We start from the raw sequence: 13,620 nt of genomic DNA, 5'->3' as shown, positions 1-13,620 counted from the left end.
ATGCTTGCACACATCTGGTTCTCCTAGCGACGAATATGATGGTTTAACTCCTGGATGAATGCTGCAATGGACATGTCCTTCCTGGTGCTGATCATCCCCCATTGCTCATCTCGGCACCCACATATCTGGTAGATGGTGTCCTTTAGCTCCTGTTTGTAGACTTCTCCAATTCGTCCAATAGCAATGTGGGCTACCATGATCTTTCCTAGACTCCAGGTGGGTGTGTCAAAGGAAAACTCTATGGTTTTAGTGACTGGTGTGAACGTCCTTCCTGGGATTTGAACTTGAATCAACCAACGCTCCTCTTCTGGTAAAGTGGTGGTGTATGTCCCGGTGAAGCTTGGTATTCCAATGTTCAGGTACCTAGTGACTTCCTTCAAGTGTCGTCCAAAGGGCGTGTCATCATCCGGTTGTGCAAACTTGTTCATTGAGTCCGCCATCCGAAGGAGTAGAAAATGGAGAGGAGTTAGAAATGAGTAGAGAAGAGTGACCTATGGCTCATCTTAGTGGTCGTGTCCTACATTCAGTGTGTGCTCTGATACCATCTTGTAGCGACCTGACCTCAGACGATCAAATCTCTATGTTTAGTGTCATCCCTGGATTGGTAATGCTGACACACATAGTACTTCGAAGGATTTCTAACAGAGTAGCAATCACACGCTTATTACATCGAATGTCTCAAAAGAGAACTTATTATAATAAATATGGCTTAAGGCCATCTAATATGATAACAACGAAAGGCTTGGAAGATAAAGTGAGTCCATCAACTCCAACAGCATAGCTAAGTGCACGGCAAACGACGTAGTGCACCTTACTCCTCGTCTGAAAAGTCCGCAACATGATACGTTGCAACCCAAAAACGGGGCAGCACATGGAATATGCTGGCAATATAACACAGTAGAGCAATGAACAGATAAATGCTATCACTACATGCATATTTGGCTGGTGGAGGCTCTGCGGTTATATTGTTTTGCGAAAAGCCAATTTTCCCTACAATAAAGGAATATATTTTATTTAACTATCATGGTAGTTGAAACATTGAGGATGGTACCCCCATCTCAATCCCACTTAAAAAGGTAATCACTAACAACCCAACAAATTAATTTAGAGTGATGAGATCCAATCAATAATTCAAGTATCAGATACTCAAGATGTCCATAACCGGGGACACGGCTAACCACGATTAGTTTGTACACTTTGCAGAGGTTTGCGCACTTTTCCCCACAAGACTCGATCTCCTCCGTTGGATTTCTCGCACTGCATGGTGTTTGAGAAATGAATGATCGAGACAGATTCTTTCAGAAGCAGTAACTCTAACCCTGGGTAGACAGTACCTACCTACATCCCCTACATCTGCTAGCCTACCACTGGAAGAGGTCATGCAACATACTCAACTATGCCAGAGCCCATAATGGCTTGTGGCTGCACACGAAAGTTTCTAGCATGAATAATCTTATGATCCCTTTGAGCGTGGGTGGCGGACCGTAGGATGATCACACGGGTCCTCTGGGATATCCTAGGACAACACTGGATTCTCCAGGTGCCCACAAGCAATCCACCCAGATATGTATTAAAGTTCCCACCTTAAGTTGAACCATTAATTAACAACTCACATCTTTCATGGATACACTCAAACCCAATCCACGTCTACGAGCATAGCATAGCGATAAAAGCATAACGTAGAAGTAACTCCCAGGGTTTGATAATAAAAGGGCAATAGGCTATCCTCATCATCTACTTCCCAAACCCACATGTTAAGAGATCCTACTCATGCAATGTGTAATGGTTGAAACTAATGCATAAAAACTAGGTATGAAAAGATTATGATCAATGTGTTACTTGCCTTGCTGACGATCCGCAAAACCTAGTGACTCGTAGTAGCAAGCTTCGCACTCCGGGTATTCTATCGCAAGAAAACAATAGCATACATAAGCAATCAAGCAAAGATGCCCGGGTAAAACTCAAATAAGAAGATCTAACAAGAAAGTTCAACTGAAGAACTCCGGTTTGCAAAAAGAATCAAATCAAACGGAGCAACGAAACTCAAACTACGAAAGAAACAAGATCCGATTACTAATCTGGACTAAAGTAAAATTTTACAGTACCAAAATCTTGTTCAAGCTGGTTAAACAGAAAGAGGGCTTAGAGACGAAGATCTAGGCGCTTGAATCGCCTGATTCCGATAAACGAGCGAAAAGATAAACTAGAACGAAAATCAGGGCAGAAATCACGATCGGAAATAATCACGGAAAAATCCTGGAAAAAGAAAAACTGATGAACAGGCTTACGAAGAATGTTCGCTGCCTGCGGCTAATGATGAACACCGTTTGTTAAAACGAGCGTACAAACGAACGTCCGCTATTTAACTAAACCGGGAAAAACCGAAACAAAACCGATCTAAAATAAAAAAAACACGAGATCTAGGGTTTTCGAAATAAAAGCAAACAATTTTTTTAAATAAAACCGATGGCTACCTCGGCAAATGCGCCGGCGGTGGCGGCGGCAACTCCGGTGGGGCAGCTCCGGCGACGGGCAACTCTAGCAGCGGCGGGGTGGTGCGGCGGCGGGTGACGCGAGGCGGCGGCGAGACGGCGCGGCGGCGGCTGCGCGGATCGGGCTAGGGTTTGGGGTGCGGTGGGGTGGGCTGGCGGCTCGGGGCTGCGGCTCTTAAAGGGCTGGCCAGGTCAGTGTCCCAGGCGGACACGACCCAGTAATGTCGATAATTTTTTTAAAATTCCGACGCGCTGAAAAAATGATTAAAAGAAATACTAAACGGACTCCAAAAATCCTGAAATAAATTTTCCCCGTCCTCTAAAAATATAGCGGACAAAGTGAACATTTATTTGGTCCTCTAGTGCAGTTTTGAAAAACACATTTTTTCCTAATTCAAATAAAATTGCAATAAAATCCAAATAAAAAATTATTTATTTGATTTTAATATTTTTCTTCCAATATTTCATTTATTTTGGAGAAGTCATATTATCTCCTCTCATATATTTTAATATGAAATATTTTCGGAGAGAAAAATTAATTAAAACCAAAGTGATCCTTGTTTCGATATTTGACAAAATTCAAATATGAAAATCATGAAATCCCCAACTCTCTCCGTGGGTCCTTGAGTTGCTTAGAATTTCGAGGATCGCAAAAACGAAATATGCAATAAAATATGATATGCATGAATGACCTATGTATATCAATTTGGAATGTTACAGAAAAAGATATGCCTATTTTACTAAACATTGTGCAAAACAGATTCCAATCTGAAATTCAGTTACGAGATTGTGTCTAAATAGATCTGAAATTTGTTTTTTGTTCTTCTCTTTTTTTCTCACACTTTTTTTCCACTCCGATTTTTTCTCTGACTTTTTTTTGTCTCTCCCTCTTCCCAAAACAAACTATATAAGATACAGATTAGATCAAGAGAAGATGTGAACGACCTCTACTATGATTATGACAAACGATGGGTAGCACGTGGTGCAAATTGATGGATGGAGTGGTGGACAACGGAAGGGATAATGATGCAGCAGCGACGTGACTGATGTGAACAGAACTTGAAACTCTAAAGGACTAGGTACTAAGACGAATAACTCAACATGACGATGCAACTAATAATTCAATAATGCAAACAATGAAAAGAAAAATTGCAAAGGCTATGACTCTCTTGGACAAAGGATGAATAGATCTAACTTTTTCTTGGACAATAGGTAAGAAAATAAATATAATTTATGGAAAACTCGAAATTCTCACCGAGCAACCTGAAAACTGATACCACTTGATAGAGGGTGAGGGTCCTGATCTTTCGATGAGATGGTAACTATCGATTTGGTGAAGTCAAATTTGACGATCTGACTACAAAGGTGCACGACGTTGTGCCTTAACAATCGCTAAACCAACTCCGAGAGGTTATTGACCATGAAGGTCTATTCTTAGAAGCAATCGAAGAACAAGTAAAAATATGATAAAGCAATATGAATATTGTGAATATATATATATATATATATATATATTATTGATAAAGGTGGGGATCCAGAAGCGGTCTTGGTTTGGTCGTTGGACACAAACGAAGTACACGAAGTTGCAATGGCTAACTTTTAACTAAACAAATCCCAAGAAAAAAGCTAGTAGATGGATCTACTTATATAGGAGCAAGGGGTGGTGTCCAAGGAGGTAGGAGGACGTCCCAAGGAAGCCTAAAACTAACCCTAGGTCATACAAGGCCCATGGGCCCAAGTGGAGGTGATGGAACACCTTTGGACTTGTAGCTTGACTCGGATTTTGCTATATCGTCAGATTGTTTCGTCAATATTTCAACGCTCTGGAAGAATTTTAAGTTGAGTCCAATTGGGTTGGAAATATCACGAAATCTACTTTCCAACAAAACAAGAATCACCTAATTCGGAGTACGGATGAAAGCATTCTTGGTGTTTTGAGTCAGGCATGGTTGTGCAGTCCGAATTTGAGTCCAGAACGTGTGGGACTTGGACTCTATTTTCTATTGGCCTAAAAGTGCCTTGAGATGACTTTTTGAACAACACTTAAACTTCTCTTTTTCCCTTATCTTCATATGTGGATTGTAAAAATGTCAGATAAACCTCACCAATATGCATGCACCCAATATTTTTGGTCGTAGCCAAGGTAGTCATGTCCTCATCAACTTCCACACACCTCCAACCGTGATACAAGAAAGCAGGCACAAACACCACTATCTGTCAAGAGCACACCATCTGCTACCGCACATAGCTCTTCTACATCCATTGCATCAACAGGGTTGCAAGGGTGGAGGTCACTATGTGAGCAAATGTCCATCCCCGCGTGTGATGATTGTTTCTGAGGATAGTGGGTATGAGTCCGCTAGTGACTATGATGAGGAGACTTTAGCTCTTATTACAAGTGAAGAACACGGTGGAGATGATTCTGAACATGAGACGCAATACATGGATGCTGAAGATGCTGACAAGTATGAGAGTTTCGTTGCTCAACGTGTTCTGAGTGTGCAGGTCAAACAAGCTGAGCAAAATCAGAGGCACAATTAGTTCCACACAAAGGGAGTCATGAAGGAACGTTCTGTTTGCGTCATGATAGATGGACGGAGCTGCAACAACTTCGCTAGCATGGAGATGGTGGAGAAACTGTCTCTCACCACAGGACCGCATACGCATCCTTACAACATCCAATGGTTCAACAACAACGGCAAGGTTAAGGTAACACGTACTGTTTGTGTGCATTTTAGTATCGCTACATATGCTGATTATGTTGATTGTGATGTGGTACACATGCAAGCATGATCCTTATTACTTGGTAGACCATGGCAATTTGATAAAAATTATGTACACCATGGTAGAAACAATTAGTATACTCTTGTTCATAAGGATAAACATATCACTTTGCTTCCGATGACTCCTGATCCCATTTGGTGGCCAGTAAAGCAAAACAGGAGCAAAAAAGAGTGAAAATCAGATAGTGGCAAAAGAATTTGAGCAACTAATGAAACCTAATAATAAACCATCTAGTCTTGCTTTTGAAATTAAATTGAAAAATGAATGTTTACTTGCCATCAAATATGATATTAATGAACATTGCAACAAATCTGTTTGTTATGCTTTTGTGTGCAAAGAGGCATTATTTTCATTAGAGGACATGCCTTCCTCTTTGCATACTACTATCACTAACATTTTATAGGAGTTTGCTGACGTCTTTCCACAAGACGTGCCACCGGGATTACCACCTATTTGAGGGATTGAGCATCAGATTGACTTAATTACCGGTTCATCGCTACCCAACCATGCGTAAAATCGCGGAGCTGCTCGACAAAGGTTATATACGCGAATCCCTTAGTCCCTGTGTTCTTCCTATTATTCTAGTGCCATAAAAGGATGCTACATCACGTATGTTTGTTGATTGTAGAGGCATTAATAATATTACTATTCGTTATCATCATCCTATTCCTAGGCTAGATGTAATGCTTTATGAATTGAGTGGCTCTACAATTTTCTCCAAAGTTGATTTGGGTAGTGCATACCATCACATTCATATGAAATTGGGGGATGAATGGAAAACAACATTTAAAACTAAGGAACATTTGGAACATTTATGTGTTGTTTTTATTGCTTTACATGATGCATCTTTGTTTGGTAACCTTGGGAAGTGGACCTTTTGTACCGACCGAGTATCTTTTCTTGGCTATGTTGTTACTCCACAGGGAATTGAAGTTGATAAAGCCAAGATTGAAGCAATTGAGAGTTGGCAGCCATTTTGTGAGAGATTTCTTATTGTTGTTACTCCACAAGAAATCTTGGACTCGCTGGTTTTCTTGGACTCGCTGGTTTTCTTGGACTCACAAGTTAATAAAGCCAGGGAATAGAAGCAATTGAAGTTGTTACTCCACAAGTGCGGAGTTTTCTTGGACTCGCTGGTTTCTATAGGCGTTTTGTGAGAGATTTCAGCACCATTGTTGCACCTCACAATGAGCTTACAAAGAAGGATATGCCTTTTGTTTGGGGTACCGCACACGAAGAAGCCTTCACGTTATTGAAAGATAAGTTCACACATGATCCTTTACTCCAACTTCCTGATTTTAATAAGACTTTTGAGCTTGAATGTGAAGCTAGTGGAATTGGATTAGGAGGTGTGTTACCACAAGATGGTAAACCTGTTGCATAATTTTTTGAAAAATTGAGTGGGCCTAGTCTGAACTATTCTACATATGATAAAGAATTATTTGCTCCTGTTCGGACCTTGGAAACATGGCAACATTATTTATGGCCCAAAGAATTTGTTATACATTTTGATCATGAATCTTTGAAACACAATAAATGTCAAGCAAAACTGAACCGTAGACATGCTAAATGGGTTGAATTCATTGAGACTTTCCCTCATGTCATTAGACACAAGAAGGGTAAAGAAAATGTTGTTGCTGATGCATTGTGTCATGCTTTCACAACTCGACTTTAAAATATTTGGTTTGGAGACCATCAAAGATCAATGTGTGGTTGATGCTGATTTTAGAGATGTAATGCAGAATTGTAAAGAAGGGAGAACATGGAATGCATTTGTCGTTAATGATGGATTTGTGTTCCATGCTAACAAGCTATGAATTCCAGCTAGCTCTGTTCGTCTTTTGTTGTTGCAGGAGGCGCATGGAGGAGGATTAATGGGACAATTTGGCGTCAAGAAGACAGAGGGCGTACTTGCTACACATTTCTTTTAGCCAAAGATGAGATGGGATGTTGAGCGTTTTGTTGCTCGGTGCACTGCATGTCAAAAAGCTAAGTTACGACTCAATCCTCATGGTTTATATATGCCTTTGCATGTACCTAGTGTTCTATGGGAGGATATATCTATGGGTTTTGTTTTAGGATTACGTCGAACAAAGAAGGGGAGGCATAGTATATTTGTTGTCGTGGATGGATTTTCAAAAGTGTCACACTTCTGAGTCCATATTATCCATTCAACATCCAATGCTCCATGGCCAGTGAGACCAAGTAATCCACCGTGTCATATGCTTTTCTAGTTGGCTTCGCATCCACACAACCCTTTCGACCAGGGACCTTTTAGGACAGTCATCATACAATGCATAGTCCCACAAACAAGTCATGTATGTGATGATACACATCATTAATAATATCCATAGACTATATTTATTCATAAACACACGGGAAATATCATCATATATGATTGCCTCTAGGGCATATCTCCAACATTAGAAGCCTCCAGAGTCCTTCCTCATCAATGGGCCGTCAATCCACCCAATGAACAAGACCGGCAATGCCGGGAGCCCCTAGTCCAGGACACCGAACTCGTCTTCAACACCGAGGATGACAATCTTCTTCGGACACACAACTTCGGCTAGGACTCTTTGGCTGGACATGGAAGTTCCTATTCATGATTTGAATTTGACTTTGAAGTCTTCGGTCTGATCATACGAGTTCTCTTCGGCCCTGGTCCCACCATGCATTGTCTAGAGTGTCGTGCAGCCTGGGGATTCGAGCCGCTTTTATGGCCAGACATTGAAGACTCATGTTTTCTCTCCTTATTTAACGCGTCCTTGGCTTAAAGTCATGACAAAGTGCATCTTGGCCTTCCCCTTTCACCGCTTAGCACCCATTTCTTGAAAGTCTAGCTTTTAGAGCTCCAGTAATGGTGAACGATGCATGATCTTCTATGTGGCCCCACGGTCTCCTCAAAGGTGGCCGGGGAAGTTGATCTGTCATGTGTCTTTAACTAAATCAGCCTTCCACTTAGGGCTATCTGCCAGATCCAGATTTAGCCTCCACTCGCCTAGGCTTAATATCCATGGATGGGAAGACGCACGACGACAACCATCCCATCCCTCACGGGGTTGAGGTGGTATACTTTGTTTCTTTCCTCCTTGGAGGCCTGGGATTTCCCATCCATCCTTTCCTCCGCGGCTTGCTTGAGTTTTATGGGATCTAACTCTGCCACGTAACCCCCAATTTAATCCTAGATATTGCGGGGTTCGTTGCCCTTTGCGAAATGTACCTCGGATGTGCAGCACATTTCAGGATGTGAAGGAAGTTCTTTTGTGTGATGCCCTATTCCTGGGATGGGAGAGTCAAGGTATGCCAAATAGATGGCACTGGCTACCCTATAGGCACCCCTCGAGAAGACATCGATACATGGGCATCTGACTGGTTTTATATGGCCGGTGTCCTATGGTATGAACCAGTTTAGCCCGAGCTCCTGTCTCCCTCTTCGGATCCTCTGAATAAGCGCTTTAGTAGGAGACCACAGAGTGCCGCTCAATAGGATGACACTGACGTGGTTCGGATAGCAGCTCACCTGAGATGTCTGACAAATACCGGCTTCATGACTATCATAGATGTGATGGCAATGACCATCAACCAAAAAGTCCGACCTCTTTGGCAACGCAGCTTCTTTTGTGTATGTATAACGGGACCTACGATGCCACTCCGTCAATTCGGAACGGCTTCAAAAATGATGTGGCCTTTGGCATGGCCCTGATCGACATATACTTGGGAGAAGCGGTAGATTTTGCAAAGAGGAAATTCATGGACGGCTTGTCTTACTACAATCTCGGTGAAACTGTAAGTCTCCTCGAACTTCCTCGTCCATCCGAGCATTACGTTTTATTGCCTATAAATGGTCACTTGATGTGTTTGACCAGAGATGGAGGCACTAGGTTGAAACGTTGAATCAAGGACGTACCATCGAGACGACAATCATGTCTTTCATGAAGATGAGGAAATATCCACCGGATGCGAGTATGGAACATTCTATCAAGAGAGCCTTGATGGCTCTAGAGTGGCTATCATTTAGGACCTGCCGGGACACGACCATCTTCATTGGTAAAACCTCTTCCTGTCTCTTCTCAAAAGAGAACTTCAACTCAAGGATCCCCGAGCACCCTGACTCCTCTTCCTAAGGATCTACACTCGAAGCTCGTGCAGTAGTACGGCCCCTGAAGGGGGACTTTCAATTGCCGCACAGGGTGCCCACCTACAGGAAGTGGCTACGGGGGTGGAGCGTGACACTCCTCCCCCAAATAGGTACTTCTACCAGCATTACGCTCTTTAGAAGTAAAGGATCACATGCCTGATTATTTGGTTCCCAGTATAGGTGGTCCGCTGAAACACCATTAGCGAGGGGCAGACTACTCGGCCCCGAGGACCGACGGAGAGCCGATCTCTTCCTTAAGGAATGTTCCCAAAGTACCCGAACCAGCCACTTCGGGGACCTGCTCGGCTAGCACTTCCGAGGTTGAAACTGCAATGAACAATCAGCATAGGAGAGCTTCTCTAAGGAATCATGTCGTTTCCAGCCAAGAGTTCAATGCCCTATGTTTGGTTGATGTCTACCTCGGCACAACCCGCTCTGTTTGAGAAAGCGGTGGACATCTTGTCCAAAGGTTTGTAGGTACTTTACTTTTGAATTCACTTTCCTCAGGAGCGAATTATGTTCAGTCATAGTTATTTGTATGCCAAAGACTCTTTCAGAGGAGAGACCAGACTTCCGTACTAGGCAGTAGTCTCCAGGACACCTGTCGGATGGCACATTCGACTGGTGGATTCCGTGAGCAAAATAGTATAGCTTATGCATGGAAGCCAGTAGCCCCTAAGCCTTGATGTGGGCACATGTTGCCATATGGAGGCTTGATAAAGCATGCTATGAATTGCAGTCCTCTTGGGGGAAAATGAAAATATGTCTTGTAAGTGCATCTAGTGCCCCTTAGTGATTTTGGTGTATTGAAGACTTATAGGTTAAGGGACTAATGTGTTTGTGAGTGTACACAGGTCTATAAGTCTATGAGGAGTTTGATATTTACAGAGAAAGTTGACCCCTAAAAATGAATGTCTTCAACTGAAGACTTTGGTCTTCTGTAGACTTTGAAAGTGAAGAAATTGGTGTGATCCTGAAGACTTGGTATTGATGCGAGGAACATGAAGCGTGAAGAATTTTGTTTTCGTAGTTTCATCTTCTCTTTCTTGAGTCATAGGAAACACCGTACTGTTAAAGGAGGTCGAGTTAAAACTAAGGAAAAGTTTCCAAGTGATGCTCATCTCAAAATCCTACACATACCAATCCCTTCGAGTGCAGCCATTGGAAATCTCATACAGTTCAATATATTTCTTCAGTAACCGAGATGAAGTTCTTCTGGTCTCTGAGGAATTTGTTTTGACTGAGGAGTTAGGAATTTGCCAGTGCAGATTGCCTATAAGTGAGGAACATGATTGCCCTGAGGAATTTCATAGTCAAATTTCCGACCGTTGTTGTGCTATGCGCCAGCTGTCCCAAAATATCTACCCACCTAACGGTCATATAATTGAAGGGCATTTATGTCTTATCATGTCGGACTGCTCCCTAGGCTATAAATAGCCGCCCCCTACAACCACTAGTTGGTTGGCTGCTCCGCGAGAAACTGACGCTTGTCATTGAGAGCATCCCATCCTCCGAGGACTTTGAGCAAAAATCTTCAAGTGAGGAAAAACAAAAAACCCAAACAAAACACCTACAAACCCAAGAGATTGAGCATCACTGAAGATATTGTTCCTGTGTGGAACCGACACTTATTACCTTTGAGGACTGTGCATCCTCCAGACGGTTAGGCATCATGGTCTACAACATCCCAGAGTAAATTGTGGATCGCCGGGTGACCAAGTCTGTGAGGGTTTGGAAGTCACCTGAAGACTTACCATGAGTGATTGGGCGAGTTCTGTGTGACCTTAGTTCAAGGAGAATACGGCGAGGACTGTGTGTCCGGGACTGTGTGTCCTTAGGTTTAATACCTAGCCGCTCCAACCAGACGTATAACTGTCACAACGGTGGAACTGGTCCACCAAATCATTGTCTTCACCGAGCTAACTGGTTCTATTTCCTCAACCCTTTCATTTCCCCATTACTGTGTTGTGTACTTGATCACAACTGTTTGTAGACTTTGACTGAAGACTTTCTCAATTTCCTCAGTTCAATTTCTTTAGTCAGTTTGTCTTCAGCCTGCTTATCCTTTGTATACGCTTTCTGTACTATGTGCTTGTTTTCATTTCATCATGATGATTGTGCCTTTGTTCTGTTATGTTTGCACATGAGTACTTATTCCGCTGCTAGTCGCTCATGACTTAGGAATTTCTTCACCCTGAAATTCCTCAGTGACAGATTTGTAAAAATCGCCTATTCAACCCTCTCTAGTCGACTTAACACACTTTCAATTGGTAACAGAGCAAGGTACTCCCTTGTTCTATGTGATTTTGGTTTAACTGCCTGGAGTTTTTGTTATCTCGACCGCAGGTATGATGAAGGTCTCTGCTAGGTGTCCTACCTTCGATGGGATGGACAACCCCTACTAGAAGAATAAGATGCGAATGCATCTTGAGGCAAATGATAACGATCTCTGGTATGTTGTGGACAATGGCGTTCCCTCTGTCACTCCTACCATCAACGCTACTGATGTGAAGAGATTCAAGCAACTCGACTCTCAAGCGAAGAACATCATATGTGGCCATCTGAGCAAAGGGCAGTATGGGAGAGTGAGTGCTTTGGAGACAACAAAGCTTATCTGGGATAGCTTGTCCAAGGTCAATGAAGGAGTCTCAACACAGCGTGACTCTCGAGTTGACGTTCTTCGCAATCTCTTCAACTGCTTCAAAAGACTCGACAATTTAAATGTTTAGCAAACCTTCGATCGCCTCACTAACATTTCAAATGAGCTTCAAGCACTTGGTGCCACTGACATCACCGACCCCGAGGTGGTGAAGAAATTGCTTCGATCGCTTGATTCCTCATTTGACACCCTTGCACTAATGATACAAGAAAGTGGAGACTACAAGTGTAACGCCCCGAGACCGATGTGCCAGGTGTCCTCCAGTTATTCGCTGTTGTTGCCTTGTCATTGCTTGTGTGTCATGCATTGCATATCATGTCATCATGTGCATTTCATTTGCATACGTGTTCGTCTCATGCATCCGAGCATTTTCCCCGTTGTCCGTTTTGCAATCCGGCGCTCCGTTCTCCTCTGGTGGTCATTTCTACCTTCTTCTCGTGTGTGGGGATTAAACATTTCCGGATTGGACCGAGACTTGCCAAGCGGCCTTGGTTTACTACCGGTAGACCGCCTGTCAAGTTTTGTACCATTTGGACTTCGTTTAATGCTACAACGGTTAACCGAGGGACCAAGAAGGCCTCGTGTGTGTTGCAGCCCAACACCCCTCCAATTTGGCCCAAAACCCACCTAAACCTCCTCCATCATCTCGGTCGTTCGATCACGATCGCGTGGCCGAAAACCGCACCTCATTTGGACTCTCCTAGCTCCCTCTACCTATATAAACACCTCCCCCTCCGAAATTCGCGGTGCAAAACCTAGATTCCTTCCTCTACTCGCGCGCCGAACAAAACCTCGCCGGCGGACGTGTCCGTTTCAGCCTCCGTCGCCGCCCGCGCCCAATCTGAGCGCGCCACTTGGTGCCCCGCCGTCCGCGCCTCCCACCGGCCCGCTCGGCCCAAGGCCGCCCCCCTCCTCCGCGCGTTCGGGCCGCGCGCCGCCCGCAGCGCCCGACGCCGCCCGCCTCTTCCTCCGCGCCGGCTCGCCGCCGACTAGCATGCCTCGCCGCCGCCGCCATATTCGCCGGTGACCTGCCCGCCGCCTCGGTCGCCGGACCACCCCATGGCACCGCCTCGCCTCAGTGTCTCCCCCGCCACCTCGTCGCCGGCGTAGCGCCGCCCGACGCCACCGGCGCGCCGCTCGCTGTGCCTCTCCACCGGAGCCATCGCCGGCCATCGCCGGAGTTCGCGCCATCTCGCCGGAGTCCGATCTGGCCAGATTTGGACCGGGGTGGACCAGATCCACCCACCCCGCCATCCAAATGCCGCCCCGCGTCTCGATCCGCTCCGTCCCGGATCCCTCCGTCCCGCGTTGACTTTCGCGGAGGTAAAAATTTCACTAAGTCCCCGAGATTTCCAGATTCAAACGCCCATGTTCATCATGTCGTAACTTTGCATCCGTGGCTCTGTTTTGGGCGTGTAGCATATCAAAATGTTCATCTCAGAGAGTACATCATTTCATCTCATTGCATCATTTTCATTTGAGTTCATCTTGATGCCCGAAATGCTGTTAGAAGAATGCTATTTGAGATAATTGTGAGATCTGCT

Source organism: Triticum urartu, chromosome 2A (assembly GCF_056163025.1).
Source record: "Triticum urartu cultivar PI428250 chromosome 2A, HENAU_Tu73, whole genome shotgun sequence".
Lineage (NCBI taxonomy): Eukaryota > Viridiplantae > Streptophyta > Magnoliopsida > Poales > Poaceae > Triticum > Triticum urartu.
This window is presented reverse-complemented; position numbering follows the sequence as displayed.